Source organism: Aotus nancymaae, unplaced genomic scaffold (genome assembly GCF_030222135.1).
Source record: "Aotus nancymaae isolate 86718 unplaced genomic scaffold, 86718_ANA_hifiasm-v0.15.2.pri h1tg000036l, whole genome shotgun sequence".
Taxonomy (NCBI): domain Eukaryota; kingdom Metazoa; phylum Chordata; class Mammalia; order Primates; family Aotidae; genus Aotus; species Aotus nancymaae.
Genome location: NW_026988450.1, coordinates 50,363,836 through 50,387,260, shown reverse-complemented (window position 1 = coordinate 50,387,260; position 23,425 = coordinate 50,363,836). Strand labels below are relative to the sequence as shown.

Below are 23,425 nucleotides of genomic sequence, written 5' to 3'. Positions count from 1 at the left end.
AATTAATAAACTGAATGATCAAAGCATTGTCTAGTTTTTAAACAAAAAAAAATTTTAAGACAAAGTTAAAAGGTATGCAGGATGAATACAGGCATAAAGTTCAATTAACAGGAGTTACAGAAAAAGCAATGAAGAGGATGAAAGAGAAGAAATAAATATACAAATGGAAAATAGACTAGACTAGACTAGAATAATAATGTCTTCCAGCTGAAAACACACCTGAGTATTAGGAATGAAAGGGACCAAAGTGTTGGAAAGAATAATGAAAAAGTGGCACTTCTATTCATATCCTGGTGAAATTTTTGGGTTAAAGATTAAATTTTAAAATGCTATAACTACTGGAAAAAACTTAAGTAATATTCAACAGAACAAGAAACTGCCAGTCAATAAACTTCTCATCCACATCACTAAATGCTGCTAGACAAGAGAAAAGGAATTTGAACATGAAAGTCTAAACACAACAAAAGATCAATCAAGTGTAATGGCAAAATAAAGACCTTTTTAGTCATGAAAAAATTCAAAAACAATTCCACTCATATATCCGTTTTGAAAAATTTATGCCTGAGTCAAAGTGAAGAAAGATATGCATGGATAAAGAAGAAAATTGATACAGCCGTCAGAGAATATCATGTAAGCCAGTAAAATATTAAATTAATTGTAACTGATTTCTGATCATGGAAATGAAATGTATGCCACTAAGAAAGAATTCTCAAAGATAATACCAAACTAAAATGAAAGGTGATAGGAGCAGTTGTTTAAAAGGTGTATTGGACCCAGTACAGTGGCTTATAGCTATAATTCCAACGTCTTGGGAGGCCAAGCTGGGAGGATTGCTTGAGGCCAGGAGTTTGAGACCAGCCTGGGCAACACAGCTAGACTCTCTCTACCAAAAAAAAAAAAAAAAAAGTAATAATGAGATAAAATAAAAAGCACATCGATCTTGCTTTGTACATAAGAGTAATAGATAACAATTACTAGGATAAAGATAGGATATAGAAATTAAAGAGCAACAATTTCCATAGTATGGTTGTAGACACCTAGAAAAATCCCTTAGATACTTTATTTTTTTTAGATGGAGTCTCACTCTGTTATCCAGGTTGGAGTGCAGTGGTGTGATCTCTGCTCACTGCAACCTCCACCTCCCGGGTTCAAGCGATTCTCCTGCCTCAGCCTCCCTAGTAGCTGGGACTGCAGGCACCTGCCACCATGCCTGGCTAATTTTTTGTATTTTTAGTAGAGATGGGGTTTCACCATCTTAGCCAGGATGATCTTAATCTCCTGATCTCATGATCCACCCACCTCAGCCTCCCAAAGTGCTGGGATTACAGGTGTGAGCCACCGCACCTGGCCATCTCTTAGAGACTTTCAAGGGTCTGTGAGTTGAAAACTATTTCCATAATAATACTGAGACATATTTGCCTTATTCCCTCTGTTGACATTTGTGGTAATGGTATAAAACTAATGTTGGGCAAAAGTTCAAGTTTCTTACATGAATCAAGACAGTGGCATTAAACTATACTTGAGGCATTACATTCTTACTGTCACAATAAAAACAAAACAAGCAAACAAACAAGCAAATACATGCTAATTTCACTTGAGAATGTCCTTCATCAAGCAGTATAGTTTTATCAGTCTCAAACTTTGGGTACCAACCTTTTTAATATTCTGTGTGACAAAGCAGGAAGTACATGTAAAGCACTTTGGCTGCATACTGAAATACAGCGATTGCCTCAAGGAAAAGCACTTGAGCGGTGGTTTGAGTGGGAGTTGAACTAGCTGCTTTTTTCAAGGAATTTCATTTTTACCTGAAAGAATGACAGATTGACAAACTATGTGTTCAGACTGGAGTGTTTGGCTGACGTCTTCTCAAAAATAAACCAAGCGAGAGTCTATCACTTCAAGGAAAACAACTGACAGTATTTGTTGCCAATGATAAAACTTGAGCTTTCAAGCAAAAAAAAGAAAGAAAATTTTTGAAAACTTGCATCCACCACTACTGATAACTTTCTAGTACTTTATTTTCTGATTAGATTAATGGATGTGATTTTTTGCTAATGCATCATGAAGCACATTAACCTTTAGAAAATTCAAATAACTCAATCAACCAATATTTCCAAATGCCAATGTGTGATGTTATGGAATCACACACAAGTATAAGGTCTATTCAAAGTACAAGACAGGCCTACAGATTTTAATATAACAGAAAGTTCAATGTATGATTTCAGTTTCCACATTGCAATTAACCTTTAAAAACTACCACTTTTGCATTTTGGTGAGGTATCAAAGAATATCTACAGTTATATGAAAATATATTTTCCTTTTCCATCTATCAGTGTGAAGCAGGATTCTTTAATCGAAATAACACTTTGTAATAGACTGAATAAAGAAGATGTGAGAATCCAGTAGTCATCTGCTACTCCAGGCATTAAAGAAAGTTGCAAAAATGTAAAATAACACTACTCTTCTCATTAAATTCAGATGTTTTGGAAATCTTAGTTTAGACATTTTGGTTTTTTGTTTTTTTTTTTGAAACAGAGTCTTGCTCTCTTGCCCAGGTTGGAGTGCAGTGGCATGATCTCAGCTCACTGTAACCTCTACCTCCTGGGTTCAAGCCTTTCTCCTGCCTCAGCCTCCCGAGTAGCTGAGACTACATATGTGTGTCACTACACCTGGCTAAATTTTGGTATTTTTTGTAGAGATGGGGTTTTACCATGTTGGCCAGGATGGTCTCAAACTCCTGACCTCAAGTGATCCACCCACCTCAGCCTCCTAAAGTGCTGGGATTACAGGCATGAGCCACCACACCTGGTCAGTTATGTTTCATTTCAAAAACGTTATTTCAAGCTGGGTGTGGTGGTACACACCTGTAATCCCAGCTACTTGGGAGGCTGAGGCATGAGGATGGCTTGAGCCTGAGAATTCAAGACCAGGCTAGGCAATATATCAAGATTTCACCTCAAAAAGAAAAAAAAAAAAGGTTAAAAAGCATAATAATAAAATAAAACGCCAGGTGCAGTGGCTCACACCTGTAATCCTAGCACTTTGGGAGGCTGAGGTGGGTGGATCACCTGAGGTCAGGAGTTCAAGACCAGCCTGGCCATCATGGTGAAATCCCATCTTTAAAAAAAAAAAAAGAAAAATAAAATAAAACATTATGTTAATATGCTTTACAAGTATCATATGGCTTACAATTATTATTTTAGTTGAACCATAAATATTTTTAAAATGTATCATTTTTAATTTTTAATATGATATATCAATAGATATTACCCACACAAATACAAGCTCTTCAGGGACTTCAATAATTTAAGAGTATCAAAGGGATTCTGAGAACAAAAGTTTGGAAAACACTGCTCTAGAAAATAACCAGAGAAAAATCATGAAAAAAAATACATTGATTAATCCAACAAAAAGAAACAAAAATAAAAATGATATGGAATAGAAAAAATAAAACTATATATCAGCAATTGTAATATGTGAAAGTGAGTTAACCCTACCTTTAAAAGATAAATACTTTCAAACTGGATTTTTTAAAAAGTATTATTTACTAAGTACCCATGATACATTAGAAAACTGATCTAATATCGGGCCACCAAGCATAACTCTACCCATTTAAAATAACTCTTATCTTACAAACCAAATTCTCTGACCGCAACATAGTTAAATTTTAAACCAACAGCAAAGAAGATCAAATTTAAAGACTATATGTTTTGCAATTATAACATATTTTCTGGTTATGCATAGGTCAAAGAACAGCTCTTAAAGGGAGTTTTAAAATTAGAACTCAATGATAAAATGCTGTATATTTTAGGATATAGATAAATCATCACTTAGAGGCAAATTTCATACTTTAACTGCTTATGTTAGACAGGAGTAAAGGCTAAAAAGTTAAAGAGCTAAGCAGATGATGTGTTAGAAAAAAATAAAAGAATTAACCCAAAGAACTTAGAAAGATGGATGTAATAAAGATAAAACAAATTAATGAAGTAAAGTCTTGGCAGAAAGGACAATTTAAGATGAAAGTTGGTTCTCTGAAATGGCAAAGAAAACTAACAAACTGACAAAGATAATCAAATATTAGAAAAGGAAGACAATTTTAGATACAGCACACATTTTAAAAAGAGAATTTTATGAATCCCTTTATGCTAATAAATTTGAAAACAGACAAAATGGGAACATTTCTAGAAAAATATAAATAATCAAAAGTAATTCAATTATTTGGAAAGAGAAAAACAGTAATTTTTCAGTGCGGAAACCTGGTAGCTACTATCTTAACCAAGTGATGAGGGTGCACCCTGAGAGAGGTATATCTTAAAGAGAAAAACATCAGACAAACCCAAATGGTGGGACATTCTATTAAACACCTGATGATTGATAATTATGGTATCAATTGCATTAAAACAAACCAATAAGTATGTGAGTCAAAAAAAAAAAAAAAAAAAAAAAAACAAATAAGGTTATAAACCAGAAGAAAACAAGTAACTTTTTGAGGTAGGACTGTGAGTGATTTGTCTCTATTTAGTAGTTTAAAAAAATATATATGTATGTATGTATAGCTTATGTAACTGAATATAAATGGAAAAGAAGGCTGGGCCACTGGCTCACACTTGTAATCCTAACAGTCTGAGAGGGCAAGGTGGGATGAGTGTTCGAGCCCAGGAATTCAAGATCAGCTGGGAAACATGGCAAAAACCCATCTTTATAAAATAATTTTAAAAATTAGCCAGATACGGTGGTACATATTTGTAGTCCCAGCTACTTGGGAGGCTAAGGTGGGAGGATCACTTGAGACCTGGAGATTGAGGCTGCAGTGAGCCATAATTGTGCCACCACACTCCAGCCTGGCTGACAGAGTGAGACCTCCACCCACCCCCAACCCACAAAAAAAGACCTTTCAGGAGATATAGAAGTATTGGACTAAAGAAACAAGCTGGGGCAAGGCGGGGGAAACTAATAAGTTTGGGTATTTCCTCTCCATAGCATCCAGCATTCTTGATTTCCTTTCCTCTGCTTCATACATAAAAGCATGGTCACAGTCTCTTTATGCAGTTCCCCACTCTAAAGCATGAGGCTTCTATTGTGCACCTTTTTCTCTTCACATGTATGGGGAAAAAAATCCCCTTTCATTCCTGATAAGAATAATAGATTTTGGCTGGGTACAGTGGCTTAAGTCTGTAATCCCAGCACTTTGGGAGGCTGAGGTGGGTGGATCACTTGAGCCCAGGAGTAGGAGACCAGCCTGGGCAACATGGTGAAACCCATTTCTACTAAAAATAAAAATTAAAAAAAAATAGCAGGGTGTAATGGTGGACACCTAGAATCTCAGCTAGTCAGGAGGCTGCAACACAAGAATCACTTGAACTGGGAAGGCAGAGGTTACAGTGAGCTGAAATTGTGCCACTGCACTCCAACCTGGGTGACAGAGTGAGATTGTCTCAAAAAAAAAAAAAAAAAAAAAAGGAATAATAGATTTCTACTTTGTGGCCCCAGTCTGTGACCAAAAGTCTTATTTAGAAGAGCACTCAAGCCTGTAATCCCAGCACTTTGGGAGGCCGAGGCGGGTGGATCACGAGGTCAAGAGATCGAGACCATCCTGGTCAACATGGTGAAACCCCGTCTCTACTAATACAAAAAATTAGCTGGGCACGGTGGCGCGTGCCTGTAATCCCAGCTACTCAGGAGGCTGAGGCAGGAGAATTGCCTGAACCCAGGAGGCGGAGATTGCGGTGAGCCGAGATCGCGCCATTGCGCTCCAGCCTGGGTAACAAGAGCGAAACTCCGTCTCAAAAAAAAAAAAAAAAAAAAAAAAAAAAAGAAGAGCAATTAAAGTCAACAAAGCGGAGGAGAGAGATCCAAGATAGCTGATCACTAGCAGCTCGGGATTGTAGCTCCCAGAGAAAGCGCAGAGAACGAGAAGACGCCACACTTTCAGACGAATTTGTTACCCACAGACCAGAAGATTCCCAGCAGAGGAGTCCCACGGGTCACCAGGGTGACTCTTGTGGCCAGCGTGGTGGTTTTGCCGGCGCCCCGGCGCAGCGGTTCTTGGTGCAGAGTAAACGGGACTCAGTCCCCTTTTGGTCGACGTTTGGAGCTCTGGGAAGGCAGTCACCTATTCAGCTGATTGAAGAAGGGACTCAAGAGGGAAGCCAGACCGGAGATTCCCAGACAGAAAAGCACCATGAATCTTAATGCTGCTCTTTTGGCCGGCGCAGTGGGTTGCTCAGATTTCAGCGCTAGGAATCAACAAGTTGGACGTACACTCAGAGACCTAATTTGAAAGTAGGCAATTACAAAGACAACAGGTGGATGAACTCACAGTGATGGGAAGAAACCAGCGTAAAAAGGCTGAGAATACCCAAGATCAGAATGCCTCTCCTTCTACAGGGGATCACAGTTCCTCATCAACAAGAGAACAAGGCCTGATGGAGAACGAGTGCATTCCATTAACAGATTTAGGCTTCAGAAAGTGGATAATAAGGAATTTTAGTGAGCTAAAAGAACATGTTCTAGCCCAATGTAAAGAAACTAAGAACCTTGAAAAAAGGTTTGACGAAATGCTAAGGAGAATGGACAACTTAGAGAGGAATATAAGTGGATTAATGGAACTGAAGAACACAATACGAGATCTTTGCGAAGTATGCACAGGTTTTAACAGTCGAATTGAACAAGCAGAAGAAAGGATATCAGAGGTCGAAGACCAACTTAATGAAACGAAATGAGAAGACAAGATTAGAGAAGAAAGAGTAAAAAGGAATGAGCAAAGTCTCCAAGAAATATGGGACTATGTGAAAAGACCTAGTTTACGATTGATAGGTATACCTGAATGTCATGAAGAGAATGAATCCAACTTGGAAAATATTCTTCAGGATATTATTCAGGAGAACCTTCCTAATCTAGTAAGGCAGGACAATACTCAACTCCAGCTAATCCAGAGAACACCACAAAGATATTCCTCAAGTAGAGCAACTCCAAGACACATAATCACTAGATTCACTAGGGTTGAAATAAAGGAGAAAATTCTAAGCGCAGCTAGAGAGAAAGGTCATGTTACCCATAAAGTGAAGCCTATCGGACTAACAGCAGACATCTCAACAGAAACCCTACAAACTAGAAGAGAGTGGGGGTCAGTATTCAATATCCTCAAGGAAAAGAATTTTCAACCCAGAATCTCACATCCCGCCAAACTAAGCTTCATAAGCGAAGGAAAAAGAAAATTTTTCACGAACAAGCAAGCACTCAGGGATTTCATCACCACCAGGCCTGCTTTACAAGAGCTTCTGAAAGAAGCACTACAAACAGAAAGGAACAACCATATCAGTCATCACAAAAACTTACCAAAATGTAAAGAGTATCTCTATAATGAAGAATCTACATCAACTAATGGGCAAAATAGTCAGCTAGCATTAAATGACAATATTGAACTCACAAATATTAATTCTAAATTTAAATGGATTAAATGCCCCAATCAAAGACACAGACAGGTAAATTGAATAAAAAGTCAAAACCCATCGGTACGCTGTATCCAGATCTATTTCACAAGCAACGACATACAAAGACTAAAAACAAAGGGATGGAGGAAGATTCACCAATTAAATGGAGAGGAAAAAAAAAACAAAAAAAACAGGAGTTGTAACTTTTGTCTCTCACAAAATAGACTTTAATATTAACAAAGACTAAAAGAAACAAAGAAGGACAGAAGGACATTACATAATGGTAAAAGGATCAATGCAACAATAGGAGTTAATGATTATAAATATATATGCACCCAATACAGGAGCACCCAGATACATAAGACAAGTTCTTAATGACTTATAAAGAGACCTGGACTCCCGCACAATAATAGCGGGAGATTTTGACACCACATTGTTAATATTCAATGGATTAACGACATAGAAAATTAATAGGGACATCTATGATTTAAACTTAGACCTGGAATGAGTAAACTTAGTGAATATTTATAGAATTCGCCACCCCAGGTCCACAGAACATACATTTTTCTCAGTATCATATTACACCTATTTTGAAAGTGACTACATAATTGGAAGTAAATCACTCTTCAGCATTTGCATAGCATTTCACAGACTTAAATGAAATATTGGTTGGCTGTTTGTTATTTTCTTCCCTTATTCCTTCCTGTCTCTGTTGTTAAGCACAATTATCGGCATAAAAGAGGTTTTTAATACCTATTTTTAGATAGCATTCCAGCCCAGGCAATAGAGCAAGAATCCTGTTCTCTCTCCCTCTTTTTCTCTTTCTTTCTTTCTCTCATAAAAAAAAAAAAAAAAAAAAATCACAATTAAAAACCATAAAAAAAAAAGTCAACAAATCGAGTTGTATTTCATGCAACTTCGATACCAAAACAACTCAGATGTGGATGTCACTCATACATACACATATATAAACATATTTATATTTGTAAGGCTTGACAATGGCCTGAGGTACTCATTTTTGTGTTTATAAATAGACTTGTAGCATACGAGTGCTGAAAAGAAATCTATATGATCATCTGCTCCAAACTTTTCACTTTACAAATAGGAAAACTGAGGTCCAGAGAGGTTATACCATTTCCCTGGGATTACACGGTCACTTTTGTTAACATTGAAATAATTAAAGGACAAATTGCTGGAGGACACATATCCACAGGGGATTGGTTTCAGGCCCTCCATGGATATTAAAATCCACAGATGGTCAAGCATCTTATATAAAATGGCCTGGTATTTTAGGTATATAACCTATGTACATCCTCCTATATACTTTAGATCATTTCTCGATTACTTATAACACCTAAAACAATATAAATGCTATGTAAATAGTTGTTTTATTATTATTTTTATTGTTTTTTCTATCTTTGAACTACAGTTGGTTGGACCCACAGTTGTGGAATCTTGGCTATGAAGAACCAACTGCATACTGTTGGCTAATTGTTAGTGCTTTGCAAACATATAAGCACTCTCCTATGAGGACAAAACGAAAATTATAAACAGCTTCCTGCCAAAGTTTCCTTCCTCCATTCACAGCCCCTGCCCTTAATTTCCCACTCAATTCATGGAACGCACCTTTATTGAGATCCTGCTGTACTAGAGGATCTGAGCTAGGTGCAGGGGGCAGTGTTGACCAAGCCAGACAAAGTCTCTTCTATCAAGGAGCATTTCATCTACTAATTAATTAATTAGTTCAAGTAAGCTTATTACCAGAGCTTTCTCTAAAAGCTAACAAAATTTGCATTTTGAGAACTTTTCTTCATAATCAGCCCTAATCCCTAGGTATATAAGTCCAGGTAGAAAGATGTAATGAAAAATCATATCATGGAAGGTATGTCCTGTTAAATAATGGAAGCACTGCTACTTAAAAACCATGGAAGTTAAGACCACATTCATTCAACAGGTCTTAACTGAGCACTACTGTGAGCTGGTCCTGCTTTGAGTACCAGGATACAGCAATGAAAAAGACAGACCCAGTCTCTGCTCTGGCGAATCTCTGACAGAGGAATATACAATTGCAGGTGTGACAAGTGTTAATGAAGAAAAGCACAAGAGAAAATGTCACAAGGACCAGCTGCCAGGCGCACCTCACAACACCTCCAACCACAGAGAACATCACAGGCCAAGGCTCCTGCTGCCTGTCGCCGAAATCTTTCACCGCATTTGTATGGAGGCCACACTTTGCCATGGACTACCTCCAGTCAGCGATCATGTGTGGTAGGACTACCAAATCAGGCGCATTCTTGGGGAACAGGGACTTCTCTGATGGCTGACTCTGACTCAGAGACCCTCACCCCCACCCCATGGCCCTGCTGCATCTTCTTTAGACTGCACAGCAGTCCTGGAAGCTTCTGCTCAACACTCCCTCCCTCTCTCCTTCACTCCAGGTCAGACTCACCTTGTGGTCTGGCGGCTCCTCTACTTTGCCAGCTCCCTCCTTTTTTTTTTCTCACAGGTGGTTTCCCGATACAATTCTTGCATGTGTAATCCTGTCTTAGATTATTCATCTCAAAGAACCCAGACTGATTCAGGATCTAATTTAGATTGAGATGGGGCTGCTCAGGATGGAGTTACTGGGGAAGTATGGAGACACAAATTGAGACTGGCAGGAGGAGGAGGAATTTCTCAAGGAAAAGAGGAAGGAATGTCATTACAGGAACAGCATGTGCAAGGTCCCTGAGGCAGGATGGAATTTATCCCAATTGAGGAAGTAAATGAAGGGCAGTATAGCTGGACCAGAAGAGAGTGGTGTCTGCTGAAACTTAAGAGATAAGCAGAGAAAGATTATGCAAGGATTTGTAATTCACTTTTAGGATTTTATATTGTATTCTAAGTGCACAGGTAGTTACGCAAGGTCATTAGCAAGGGAACATCTTGATCAACCTCTTTTCTGTTCAATCCATACACAAGGTGATCTTTTAAAAACACAAGATATTCTCTGGTGACCTTTAAAAGATTACCCTGGCTGCTGTGTGGGATTGAACAGGATTACTGTGTAGGAGGCCAACAAGGCAGCCACTGAAATGGCCCAGGAAGGATAAACTAAGGATTACTTTCTGCATAATGAAAAAAATCACCTTCATAAGGTCTTCCTTAAGATTCTGTGGCCCCTTTATTTCAAGGCAGTCAGCATTTTCTGCCATTTTCTTTATTCTGACACAGTCGTAAATTTTACATCTTTGTGCAAGTGGGTATTATGTCTTACTCAATTTGCAGCCTCACATACTATGTGAATCAGTCTATAATCTCCAAAATTAACAGAGATATTCTATGGTCGAAATGTTGGACTCCGCCCCTGTCTTTAAAGCTAAGAGAACAGATTAGAAACTTACAAGAGTTCCACAAGAAAGTAATGGGGAAGTCCGTAAAAAATCCGTACAGAATAGGTTGCTTACACAAGATGTCCCTTCTAGAAAAGGAGATAGGGCAAACAAATTGACTTTATTATGAGTTTGATCTAAAATTAAAATGTTGGAAACAAAAGCCAATTAAATGTTGGTTTGCCTGATTAGAATTTAGATGGGCTTCTGAGGAAACTATTAGGAAAATAAGAACTAATTATTTGTTTTTCCTCTTGCAGACATTAATTAGAAGCACTCAAAGGAAGTCCTCTAGTCCTGGATCTGTGCTTGAATTTTGAAATATTCTCATTTTAGAAATGCTTTTACACTGTTGGTGGGAGTGTAAATTAGTTCAACCATTGTGGAAGACAGTGTGGCGATGCTTCAAGGATCTAGATCTAGAAATGGCGTTTGACCCAGCAATCCCATTACTGGGTATATACCCAAAGGATTATACATCATTCTATTATAAAGACACATGCATATGTATGTTTACTGCAGCACTGTTCACAATAGCAAAGACCTGGAACCAACCCAAATGCCCATCAATGATAGACTGGACAAGGAAAATGTGGCACATATTCACCATGGAATACTATGCAGCCATAAAAAACAATAAGTTCATGTCCTTTGCAGGGGCATGGATGATGCTGGAAACCATCATTCTTAGCAAACTGACACAAGAATAGAAAACCAAACACTGCATGTTCTCACTCATAAGTGGGTGTTGAACAATGAAAACACATGGGCACAGGGAGGGGAAGATCACACACCATGGCCTGTCAGGGGGACAGAGGGCTAGGGGAGGGCTAGTACAGGGTGGGGGCCTAGGGGAGGGATAGCATTAGGAGAAATACCTAATGTAGATGATGGGGCGATGGATACAGCAAACCACCGTGGCACACGTAAACTGCACAGTGCGCACATGTACCCCAGAACTTGAAGTATAATAATTTTTTTTTTTTTTTTTTTTTTTTTTTGAGACGGAGTTTCGCTCTTGTTACCCAGGCTGGAGTGCAATGGCGCGATCTCGACTCACCGCAACCTCCGTCTCCTGGGTTCAGGAATTCTCCTGCCTCAGCCTCCTGAGTAGCTGGGATTACAGGCACGCGCCACCGTGCCCAGCTAATTTTTTGTATTAGTAGAGACGGGGTTTCACCATGTTGACCAGGATGGTCTCGATCTCTTGACCTCGTGATCTACCCGCCTCGGCCTCCCAAAGTGCTGGGATTACAGGCTTGAGCCACCGCGCCCGGCCTGAAGTATAATAATTAACAACAACAAAAAAAAAACCACTATTCCAAAAAAGAAATAAATAAAAATAAAATGAAGAACATCAAAAAATTTCTCATTTTAAAATTGATTATCAGCAGTGACTAGAGCGGGGAGGGGGAAGACTTTTATCTGTATATGCATATGTATCTTCATATATACGTACAGAGGTGTGTTTGCAATACACAGGGTTTGGGTGGGGTGTGTGTGATGTGAATGAAGGTCATTTGTGTGTTAACTTATTTAAATTAAACTTTTACTTGAGATGATTTAAATAAATTTCAGACAGTTTTTTTTAGTTGTTTCATATTCAATCATACAAAAAAAAAAAGCTGGGCATGGTGGCACACCTGTAATCTCAGCTACTCTGGGGTAAGGCAGGAGGACTGCTTAAACCCAGGAGTCTGAGGCTGCAGTGAGCTGTGATTGCACCAGCCTGGGCAACAGAGTGAGATTCTCTCTCTTAAAAAAAAAAAAAAAAAAAAATCAAATAATAAAGGATGAATAGGTAATCTGACCTTGGATTTGGGAATAGCCACATAAACATAAAAAACAGTGGAAGAATCAATGAAGAGCAAGTACAGCGGCTCACACCTGTAATTCCAGCACTTTGGGGAAGCCAAGGCAGGAAGATTACCCGAGGCCAGGAGTTCAACATCAGCCTGGGCGACATAGCAAGACCCTGTCTCTTAAAATTAAAAAAAAAAAAAAAAAAAAAAAAAGTCAATGAAGAAAAACTGTTAACTTTGACCAGAAAACTTGAAACACTTAAAAATCAGTAGAGATAGATTTCTGGTGAAAGGCATCAGGGTAAGGTTGCATTACAAACCCACTCTCCCATAAAACCTAACCAAAATGGACAGAAATTGTGTGTGTGCATGCATGCACATCTCGAAAATTTACCAACAGCACAGCCCCACGCCATACATTCCAATAGATAGGGCCAAGGGAGGAAATGCAAGATTCTCATACCAATGTGCCTCACAAACAGAGCACAGGAGACAGAAGTTAAATCAACAGATTACGTAGAGTGCTTGCTAATATCCTCCCAACATGGACAGAAGGCCAAAGGAGTAGACAACACCTTAGAAAACTCTTTGAGATGTCATTACCTCCACTTTCAGACATTAGCGGAGATGGAAAGAACTCGGGGGATCTTCCTAGTATGGAAGCAAAGCAGCACAGAATGATCTCAAACATACAGAGCTAACTCATTGGCTAGGAGTGAATCGTTCTGTTGAAGGATCACTGATCAGTGCATAGAAAGAAAACATGTGGGCCCGGCGCGGTGGCTCATGCCTGTAATTCCAGCACTTTGGGAGGCTGAGGTAGATGGATCACCTGAGGCTGGGAATTTGAGACCAGCCTGACCAACATGGAGAAACCCCATTTCTACTAAAAATTCAAAATTAGCTGGGCATGATGACACATGCCTGTTATCCCAGCTACTTGGGAGGCTGAGGCAAGAGAATCACTTGAACCTGGGAGGCAAGGTTGTGGTGAGCCGAGATCACACCATTGTACTCCATCCAGCCTGGGCAACAAGAGCAAAACTCTGTCAAAAAAAAAAAAAAAAAAAGAAAGAAAAAAAGAAAAAGAAAAGAATACACGTGGCATGGGTGATGAGCAGGAAGGCAATGCCAAAAACAGCTGAAGACCAGGTACCTGCAGAATGGTTCTATTATATTCTTGTAACCAACCAAACACACCAGGAGAACTCAAGTGGAGTTCCTCCAAGTGAGGAGGTGGTCTTGTATGTGTACCACTCCTGGCACACTGCAAATGGCTTCCCTTCCCTATACTAAGGATTTTATTTATTGTTTCCTTTCTTTGAGACAGTCTCACTTTGTCACCCAGGCTGGAGTGCAGTGCCACGATCACAGCTCACTGCAGCCTCAATCTCCAGGTCTCAAGCAATTCTCCTACCTCAATGTCCTGAGTAGCTGGGATTACAGATGCACGCACCACCACACCCTGCTAATTTTTTGCTTTTTTTTTTTTTTTTTTTTTTGTAGAAACGGGGTTTCACCATGTTGACCAGTCTGGATTACTGATTTTCTGATAAGGGAAGTCACAGGGAGGTGGAGGATATGATCATTAGAGAGAAGGCAATATGTCATGCAGGGGAAGGTTCACAGAAGAGTTCAGGAAAAGGCTGCTATACTGTAGATGAAGCCTTGGATCAGGAGGATGAGCTGTGTTACACAGAAAAGTCTGTGGAGCCTGAAAGCTCTAGAACTTCTAGGACCCTGCATTCATATGGGCTCTCCTGCTGGCCATGTGTCGTAGTGGGAATAAGCGAGGCATTGGTGAGCCCGAGTTGCCTGTCTCTTCCATCTGGTGTCACTGCTGCACGAAAATGTGGAGTTCTCTCTCCCGGGTTCACTCATATCAAATAGGTACTAGCCAAGCAAGCCTGTTAGAAAGCCAGGTAGGGTTGCAAGAAGCATAAAGTCTTAAAGCTTTCCAGGAACTATAGCTGCTTAATTACAACGTTTGTGATGCTTGCATCAGATGACTGCAGACAGACATAAGTCTAAAGAAAAATCAAATGCCAGTCTTGTACTTTTTTTATTGTCTGATGCTCTATGAAAGCCTCATCTTGTCTGCCTTGTCTCTGAGGAAAGTGATAATTTTTTAATGACACAGACTCCCCAAGAACTGTTAGAATATTGCCCAAGAAAAGTGTCTTGCAGAGCTGAATCAAATACAAGGTGCAATCAGATTTTGTTAGCAGAAAGAGTTCACTAGACTGAGAGAACAGCCCTTTGTGCTGATGGCATTAGTGGCTTGGTTGGTGTTATTGTGGCAGCTTCCTGGACACTTTCCCTGTCCTCTTTGTTGTCCCTGGGGTGCTGCTCCATCCAGAGGGGTTAGGCTGAGTGGAAGGAGGCATCCGTGAATCATCCCCAGAAGAGAATAGGAACTTAGCAAAAATATGGTAAGACCCTTTGAAGGAGGGAAAACTGGGAAGGGAGCAAGTTGCTCAGTCTTCTGAGCAACTCAGAAGACTGCTGAGAAGCCCCAGATGAAGTTTCATAAGAGTTTTCTGGCTGGGCTCAGTGGCTCATGCCTGTAATCCCAGCACTTTGGGAGGCCAAGGTAGGCAGATCACAAGGTCAAGAGATCGAGACCATCCTGGCCAACATGGTGAAACCTCATCTCTACTAAAAATACAAAAATTAGCTGGGCATGGTGGCACATGCCTATAGTCCCAGCTACTCAGGAGACTGAGGCAGGAAAATCACTTGAACCTGGGAGGTGGGGGTTGCAGTGAGCCGAGACCACATCACTGCACTCCAGCCTGGTGACAGAGTGAGATGCCATCTCAAAAAATAAAAATAAAAAAGTTTTCTGCTGTGATTTATTGACATGGCTCCAATACCCCCAGGTTCCCTTTACTTTTAACCCTAGTGACTAGGAGACATGAGGGTGCAAAGGGGAGATGTGAAGAACCAAAGCGACGGTCCTCAATAGACGCAGAGGCCCCAGGACTCCATGATCAGGTAGAGGACTGACCTGAAACCCAAAGGCATCCCGCCACAGGAAGACAATGATGCTGTACTGCAGATACAGAGTGAACTTGATCCAGAACATTTAACCAAGGTACACAAGCTTTTCTAGCCTGCCACACCTTCAAATGCCCAGGCTTCTCGCTGGCCTTGAAGTCCATGCAAGCAGGTTTCAGATGGTGGCAATAAGTGAAGAAATAATTGATTCATGCAAGTGGGGTGTGGCAAAGCCAAACTTCTATCTTCATGGTTGGAAGTGAATGGATGATACACAAAACGATAGATCAAGAAATAGCAGTATTTATTTCGGAGACATATGGCAGTAAACAAGAAGAAACAGGGCCTGGGCTTGGTGGCTCATGCCTGTAATCTCAGTACTTCGGGAGGCTGAGGCAGAAGGATCGCCTGAGCTCATGAGTTTGACGAGATCAGCCAGAGAAACATACTAAGACTCTGTCTTTACAAAAAATTGTAAAGTAGCTGGGCATGGTGGCATGTGCCGGTAGTCCCAGCTACTTGGGAGGCTGAGGTGGGAGGATCCCTTGAGCCTGGGAGACCGAGGTTGCAGTGAGCCAGTGAGCCATAATCACACGACTGCACTCCATCCAGCCTGGGCCACAGAGGGAGACCCCGTCTCAAAAAAAAAAAAAGGAAAGAAAGAAGAGAGGTCAAAAAATCCAGCACAGTTGCTGCTGGAGATCAGAACCAGAAAGAAAAATAGGTCTTAGGAAACTATTTTTTTTACAAATTGTTTTAAGTATTATTTGATATTTTAAACTAAATACATTTCTTTGATAAAAATTAAAATTACAGTTTAAGAAAATACTATGTGGGTCATTTGCAACATGTCTGCAGCCCAGAGGCAGCCTGTGATTACCAGTTGTCAACCACTAAACCACCAGGTTTCTGGAGGGAGGCGGTAGGCAAATGGGCACTGGACCTCCTGAGAAGCAGGAAACCAAAACCCCATTTGATCCCTTTTCAGGGAACACGCAGTGAAGCGTGAGGTTAAATTCACAGATGGCAGAGTCAGACCACAGGGTTCCCATTCCATCTCTGCTGACTGTCAGCCCTGTGACCTCTGACAAGCTACTGTGTGTACCTGTACTCCATTTTCTCATCAACCCTCAGAGATGTGATTTGAGAATTGAGTTATCCATGGACAGTACTTAGAGGGGCACCTGTGATACGCTATGTACAGTAACTACCTAAGAGAATGAATAACATTATTGTAAAGTGTAATTTTTTTTTTTTTTTTTTTTTTTTGAGACAGAGTTTCGCTCTTGTTACCCAGGCTGGAGTGCAATGGCGCGATCTCGGCTCACTGCAACCTCCCCCTCCTGGGTTCAGGCAATTCTCCTGCCTCAGCCTCCTGAGTAGCTGGGATTACAGGCACGCACCACCGTGCCCAGCTAATTTTTTGTATTAGTAGAGACGGGGTTTCACCATGTTGACCGGGATGGTCTCGATCTCTTGACCTCGTGATCCACCCACCTCGGCCTCCCAAAGTGCTGGGATTACAGGCTTGAGCCACCGCGCCCGGCCCTAAAGTGCAATATTCTTAAGCCGTCTTTGGTAGACTACAATGGTCCCAACACCAGTCTGCTGGCAAAAGACATGAGGAGTTTGTAATGGGAAACTCACCAGAAAGGAAGGACAGAGAAAGGTCAAGCTGACGTCTTAGATGCAATCCCAGGCTTTCCTGGACACCCTATCTCCTTGATGCTGGAAATCGCCCTTCTCCAACCTCTACACTGTGGGCCTCGCAGGAGAAAGGCTTCCATATAAAAACACTTAAACTGCCTCTCATTGAAACATGAAAATGCAGTGCCCAGCATGCAATAATCTTGGTTTTCGACTAAGAGACTCTGAAAGGTGGAAAGAGCAGAAGTGGCAGGAGAGACCCAGGCTTCCTGGTTCTATTTTACTTTTTTTTTCCTCCCTATATTGTAACAAGGACAGAAACCCTGACTTAAGTAAAACTCTAGTTCCTGAACTTGTCGACGAGACGGGACCCTGGGATAGAGGGAGGGAAGAAAGACATTCTCAGGCTGGGAGAAGGGAAGGAGATGTCGAACTGCTGAATTTAAGTCTCATAAGGCATTTTTTAAACTTGTTAGCAAAACTGATAAAATTGGAAAAGTGGTGACCGCCCCCAACCTCATAATAGTATTTTGTGTGTGTGTGTGTGTGTGTGTGTGTGTGTGTGTGTGTGTGTGAGAGAGAGAGAGAGAGAGAGAGAGAGAGAGAGACAGAGACAGAGAGAGACAGAGAGACAGAAAGAGAGAGGGATTGAGTCTACTCTCTTTTTCCTACTGTAAGACCTCATTGCAGTAATCCTTATAAGGAGGGAGGGAAGGAAGGGAAAGAAAGAAAGAGAAAGAGAAAGAGGGAGAGAGAAAGAAAGGGAGAGAAAGGGAGGGAAAGAGAGAAAGAGAGAAAGAGAGAAAGAAAGAAAGAAAGAGAGAGGCCGGGCACGGTGGCTCACGCCTGTAATCCCAACACTTTGGGAGGCCGAGGCGGGTGGATCACAAGGTCAAGAGATCCTGAGCATCCTGGCCAACATGGTGAAACCCCGTCTTTACTAAAAATACAAAAATTACCTGGGCATGGTGGCGCTGTGCCTGTAGTCCCAGCTACTCGGGAGGCTGAGGCAGGAGAATTGCTTGAACCTGGGAGGTGGAGGTTGCTGTGAGCCAAGATCGCGTCACTGCCCTCCAGCTTGGTGACAGAGCGAGACTCTGTCAGAAAAGAAAGAGAAAGAAAGAGGAAGGGAGGGAGGGAGGGAAAAAAGGAAAAGAAGAAGAAAGGAGGAGGAGGAAGAGAAGAAAGGGGGAGGGACAGAGAGTAGAGGAGGAAGGTGAGGAGGAGAAGAGGCGAGAGAAAAATGAGCACGGAAATGGAACTTAAAGGTTGAGAGTTTCTCCTTCAAACATAAAGAGCCCCGTCCCAACATTCTCTTGCCTAAATATCTCTGGAAATAAGCCACTACCTGAAAAAGCTCTTCATTCCACTGTCGTTAGGAAATATTTACTCTACTTTGTAGCAGTCACTAGTGGGCACCTTGCAGGGAGAGCATCTACCTATGGGCCCAGCTGCAGCCAGGCTACCACAAGCTGCTCCCAGCTGGAGGTTGCACTGGCCGATTTCATGGCAGATGCAGGGTTCCTCTGATGGCACAAAGTAGAGGACTCCCAGGGCTTTGAGGAAGCTTTCTTAGACTGCTGGCTCTCTCCAGCCCTCGGGCTGGGCTTGCCTCACAATCTGGAGGCTCTCTTTGCCTTGCTCAGCTCTCCCACTCCATTCCCTCACAGGTGCATTCCCTTAGGAAGATCCTCACGTGTTTAAACTCATCATGGTGTCTGCTGCTTAGAGCATCTGAACTAACACATACATAAACAAAAATCTCTTCATTTTCACCTATTGGTCCCAGTTCTAGCCACAGGAATCACCTACATAAGTCTCATCTACTATGGCTCCACTTTTTCTTTTTTTCCTTTTTTTTTTTTTTTTGAGACAGGGTCTTGCTGTGTCACCCAAGCTGGAATACAGTGGTACAATCTCAGCTCACTGCAGTCTCCGCCTCCTGGGTTCAAGCAATTCTCCCACCTCAGCCTCTCAAGTAGCTAGGATTACAGAGACACACCACCATTCCCGGCTGTTTTTGCATTTTTAGTACAGACAGGGTTTCACCATGTTAGCCAGGCTGGTCTCGAACTCCTGACCACAGGTGATCCACCTGCCACAGCCTCCCAAAGTGCTGGGATTACAGGCGTGAGCCACCGCACCCGGCCTCAGTTTTCCTAGGCAAGTATTCATAAAGGCATACACATATGTATGTGAGCATGTAAATGTATGTGTATGTGTGTAAGAGTGGGGCTGGGGTGAAGAGAATGGCAGGAGAGGTAAAATCTGATGAAGAAAGGATGAGAAGACAGACCCACTGAGATAAGGGAGATCTGAAGCTGATGACTTCCTGTAAAACATCAATGCTGAAACTTGGCCTTAGTGTGAAAGCCTTGGTAGATACACAAAGGGAGCATAGAAGATATTGAAAGATTAGTCAAGGACTTTCATGGGCCCAGCAACCTTCAAGAAATAGATAATCCAATGTTGTTTGAATTGTTGCAGAGCATAATAAAGCATGGAAAGTTTCCCAGCTCATTCTAGTCAGCTGGTATAACACAGTTATCAAAATGTACAATGGCCGGGCACAGTGGCTCACACATAAAATCACAGTATTTTGGGAGGCCAAGGTGGGCAGACCACCTGAGGTCAGGAGTTCGAGACCAGCCTGGCCAACATGGTGAAACCCCCGCCTTTATTAAAAATACAAAAATTATCCAGGCATGGTGGCAGGGGCCTGTAATCCCAGCTACTAGGGAGACATAGGCAGAAGAATCATTTGAACCCAGGAGGTGGAGGCTGCAGTGAGCTGAGATCGCACCAATGCATTCCAGCCTGGGCCACAAGAGCAAAACTCCATCTCAAAAAAAAAAAAAAAAAAAAAAACCCACAACGATAGCATGCATCCATATACAAAAACACATACACACACCCAGGAAACAGGAGACCAATGTCAATTACAACAACAAGAATGAACATTTATTGTTTACCATGTCTCACAGATGGTTCTAAGGGTTATATACTTCACCCTAATTCTGGGAGGCAAGATCTCTCACTATTATCCCCTTTTTATACATGAGAAACTAAGAGAGATGAAGTAATTCAGCCAAGGCCACCACCCCAGTAAGTAGTGAGATTGTGATGAATATAGATATAAAATCCTCAGAACAATATTGATGCAATGAATCTATTATTTAAACAACAACTACAACATGACCCTGTAAGGCTTATCCCAGGAATGCAAGACTACTCAAAAAAAAAAATTAGGAAATTAATTTATTGATATCACTGTACTAATAAAACAAAAAACAATAGGAAAATTATTAACAGCTGCAATAAACTGAATGTTGTACACCCCTAAAATTCATATGTTGAAATACTATCCCCAATGTGATGGTATTTAGAGGTGGAGAGGCCAGAAAACTAGCCAGCTAAAAAGAGGGCCTTCACCAGAGCCCCTCCATGCTGGCACCCGGATCTCAGACCTACAGCCTATGAAACAGTGAGACATCAGTTTCTATTGCTTATAAGTCACCCAGTACTTTCTTATAGCAGTCTGATGGCACTAAGACAATAGCCAAGAAACCAATGGCACCATTATGCTCAGCAGTGAAACACTGAAAGCATCCTCTGCCTTCCTCCTTCTCAAGAGTATTCTGGAAATCTCAACCAGTGTAATAAAAGACAAAGATTTAAGAAATCAAAACACAGCCTGACCAACATGGCAAAACCCCATCTCTACTAAAAATACAAAAGTTAGCCAGGCACGGTGGTGCGCACCTGTAATCCAAGCTACCTGGGAGGCTGAAGCTGGAGAATTGCTTGAACCCAGGAGGCAGAGGTTGCAATGAGCCGAGACCATGCCACCGTACTCCAGCCTGGGTGACAGAGTGAGACTGTGTCTCAAAAAATAAATAAAATAAAACATATTTAAAAAGCAAAGATATCTCTTAAAATAGTACCAAAAAGGTCTGGGTGCAAGTGGCTCACACCTGCAACCCCAGCACTTTGGAAGGCTGAGGTGGGTGGATCACCAGAGGTCAGGAGTTCGAAACCAGCCTGACCAACATGGAGAAATCCATGTTGAATATAGATATAAAATCTATATAGATTCCTCTACTAAAAATACAAAATTAGCTGGGCGTGGTGGTGCATGCCTGTAATCCTAGCTACTTGGGAGGCTGAGGCAGGAAAATCGCTTGAACCCAGGAGGCAGAGGTTGTGGTGAGCTGAGATCGTGCTATTGCACTCCAGCCTGGGCAGCAAGAGTGAAACTCCATCTCATAAGTAAGTAGGTAAGTAAGTAAATAAATAAATACCAAAAAGAACACATTTGATAAACTTGTAAAAATAAATATAATAAAAGTACAAGTTCTAATGAAGAAAATGTTTTAATGATACTGAGGAACATCAAAGATGATTTAAATAAATGGAGCAAAACGTGTTTTTATAGGAATACATGATGTTAATAAGATGTCAACTCTATACTAAAGTTATTCATAAAGTTTAATGAATCCCTTCCCTTCTCCCCACTCTCAAATCAGGATTTCTTAAGAAATATAGAAGCTAGAGAGATCCAAGATGGCTGATGATTAGCAGCTCGGGCACGTACCTCCCAGTGAAAGCGCAAAGAACGAGAGGACGCCACACTTTCAGACGAATATTAGTTGCCCACGGACCACGAGATTCCCAGTGGAGGAGCTCCACGGGTCGCCAGGGCGACTCTTGTGGCCGGCGTGGCGGTTTTGCTGGTGCCTTAGCACGCCAGTTCTTGGTGCAGAGTCCGGATATTCCCGGGCAGAAAAGCACCATCAATCTTAACACCGCTCTTTTGGCCGGCTCAGTGGATTGCTCAGATTTCGGCGCAGGGAATCAACAAGTTGGACGTCAGAGACCCAGTTAGAAAGTCGGTAATTATAAAGACGACAGACGGACAAATATATAATGAAGGGAAGAAACCAGCGTAAAAAGGTAGAGAATACTCAAAATCAGAATGCCTCTCCCTCTACAGGGGATTGCAATTCCTCATCAGTAACGGAACAAGGCTTAATAGATTACACCGGTATTCCAATAACAGAAGCAGGTTTCCAAACGTGGGTGATAAGAAACTTCTGTGAACTAAAAGAACTTATTCTAACCCAATGCAAAGAAACTAAGAACCTTGAAAAAAGGTTTAACGAAATGTTAATGAGAATGGACAATTTAGAGAAGAATATAAGTGAATTGATGGAGCTGAAAAACACAACACGAGAACTTCGCGAAGCATGCACAAGTTTAAACAGTCGAATTGATCAAGCGGAAGGAAGGATATCAGAAGTCGAGGACCAGCTCAGTGAAATGAAACGAGAAGACAAGAATGCAGAAAAAAGGATGAAAAGGAATGAGCAAAGTCTCCAGGAAATATGGGACTATGTGAAAAGACCTAATTTACGTTTGATAGGTGTACCTGAATGTGATGAAGAGAATGAATCCAAGTTGGAAAATACTCTTCAGGATATCATTCAGGAAAATTTTCCCAACCTGGCAAGGCAGGGTAATATTCAACTCCAGGTAATACAGAGAACACCACAAAGATATTCTTCAAGAAGACCAACCCCAAGGCACATAATTGCCAGATTTATTAGGGTTGAAATGAAGGAGAAAATACTAAGGGCAGCTAGAGAGAAAGTTCAGGTTACCCATAAAGGGAAACCTATCAGACTTACAGCAGATCTCTCAGCAGAAACCCTACAAGCCAGAAAAGAGTGGGGACCAATATTTAACATCCTTAAAGAAAAGAACTTTCAACCCGGAATTTCCTATCCAGCCAAACTAAGCTTTATGTGCGAAGGAAAAATTAAATCTTTTGCGAACAAACAAGTACTTAGAGAGTTCACCACCACCAGGCCTGCTTTACAAGAGCTTCTGAAAGAAGCACTATACATATAAAGGAACAACCAATATCAGCCTTTCCAAAAATATATCAAAAAGCAAAGAACTTTAACACAATAAAAAATTCACATCAACTAATGGGCAAAACAGCCAGCTGGCATCAAATGCTGGTATTAAACTTACATATATTTTAATTGGATAAAAAGCCAAAACCCATCGGTATGCTGCATCCGGGCCCATCTTACATGAAACAATACACAAAGACTCAGAGAGAAGGAGGAAGATTTACCAATCAAACAGAGAGTAAAAATAAACTAAT

General features: G+C 41.1%; 1 protein-coding gene across 3 annotated transcripts in view; it reads right to left on the bottom strand.

Annotated features, from left to right (window-relative positions):
* The window catches only part of GRHL2 (grainyhead like transcription factor 2), a 185,750-nt gene that overhangs the window by 142,879 nt on the left and 19,446 nt on the right, over positions 1-23,425 (bottom strand). The window lies entirely within an intron of this gene.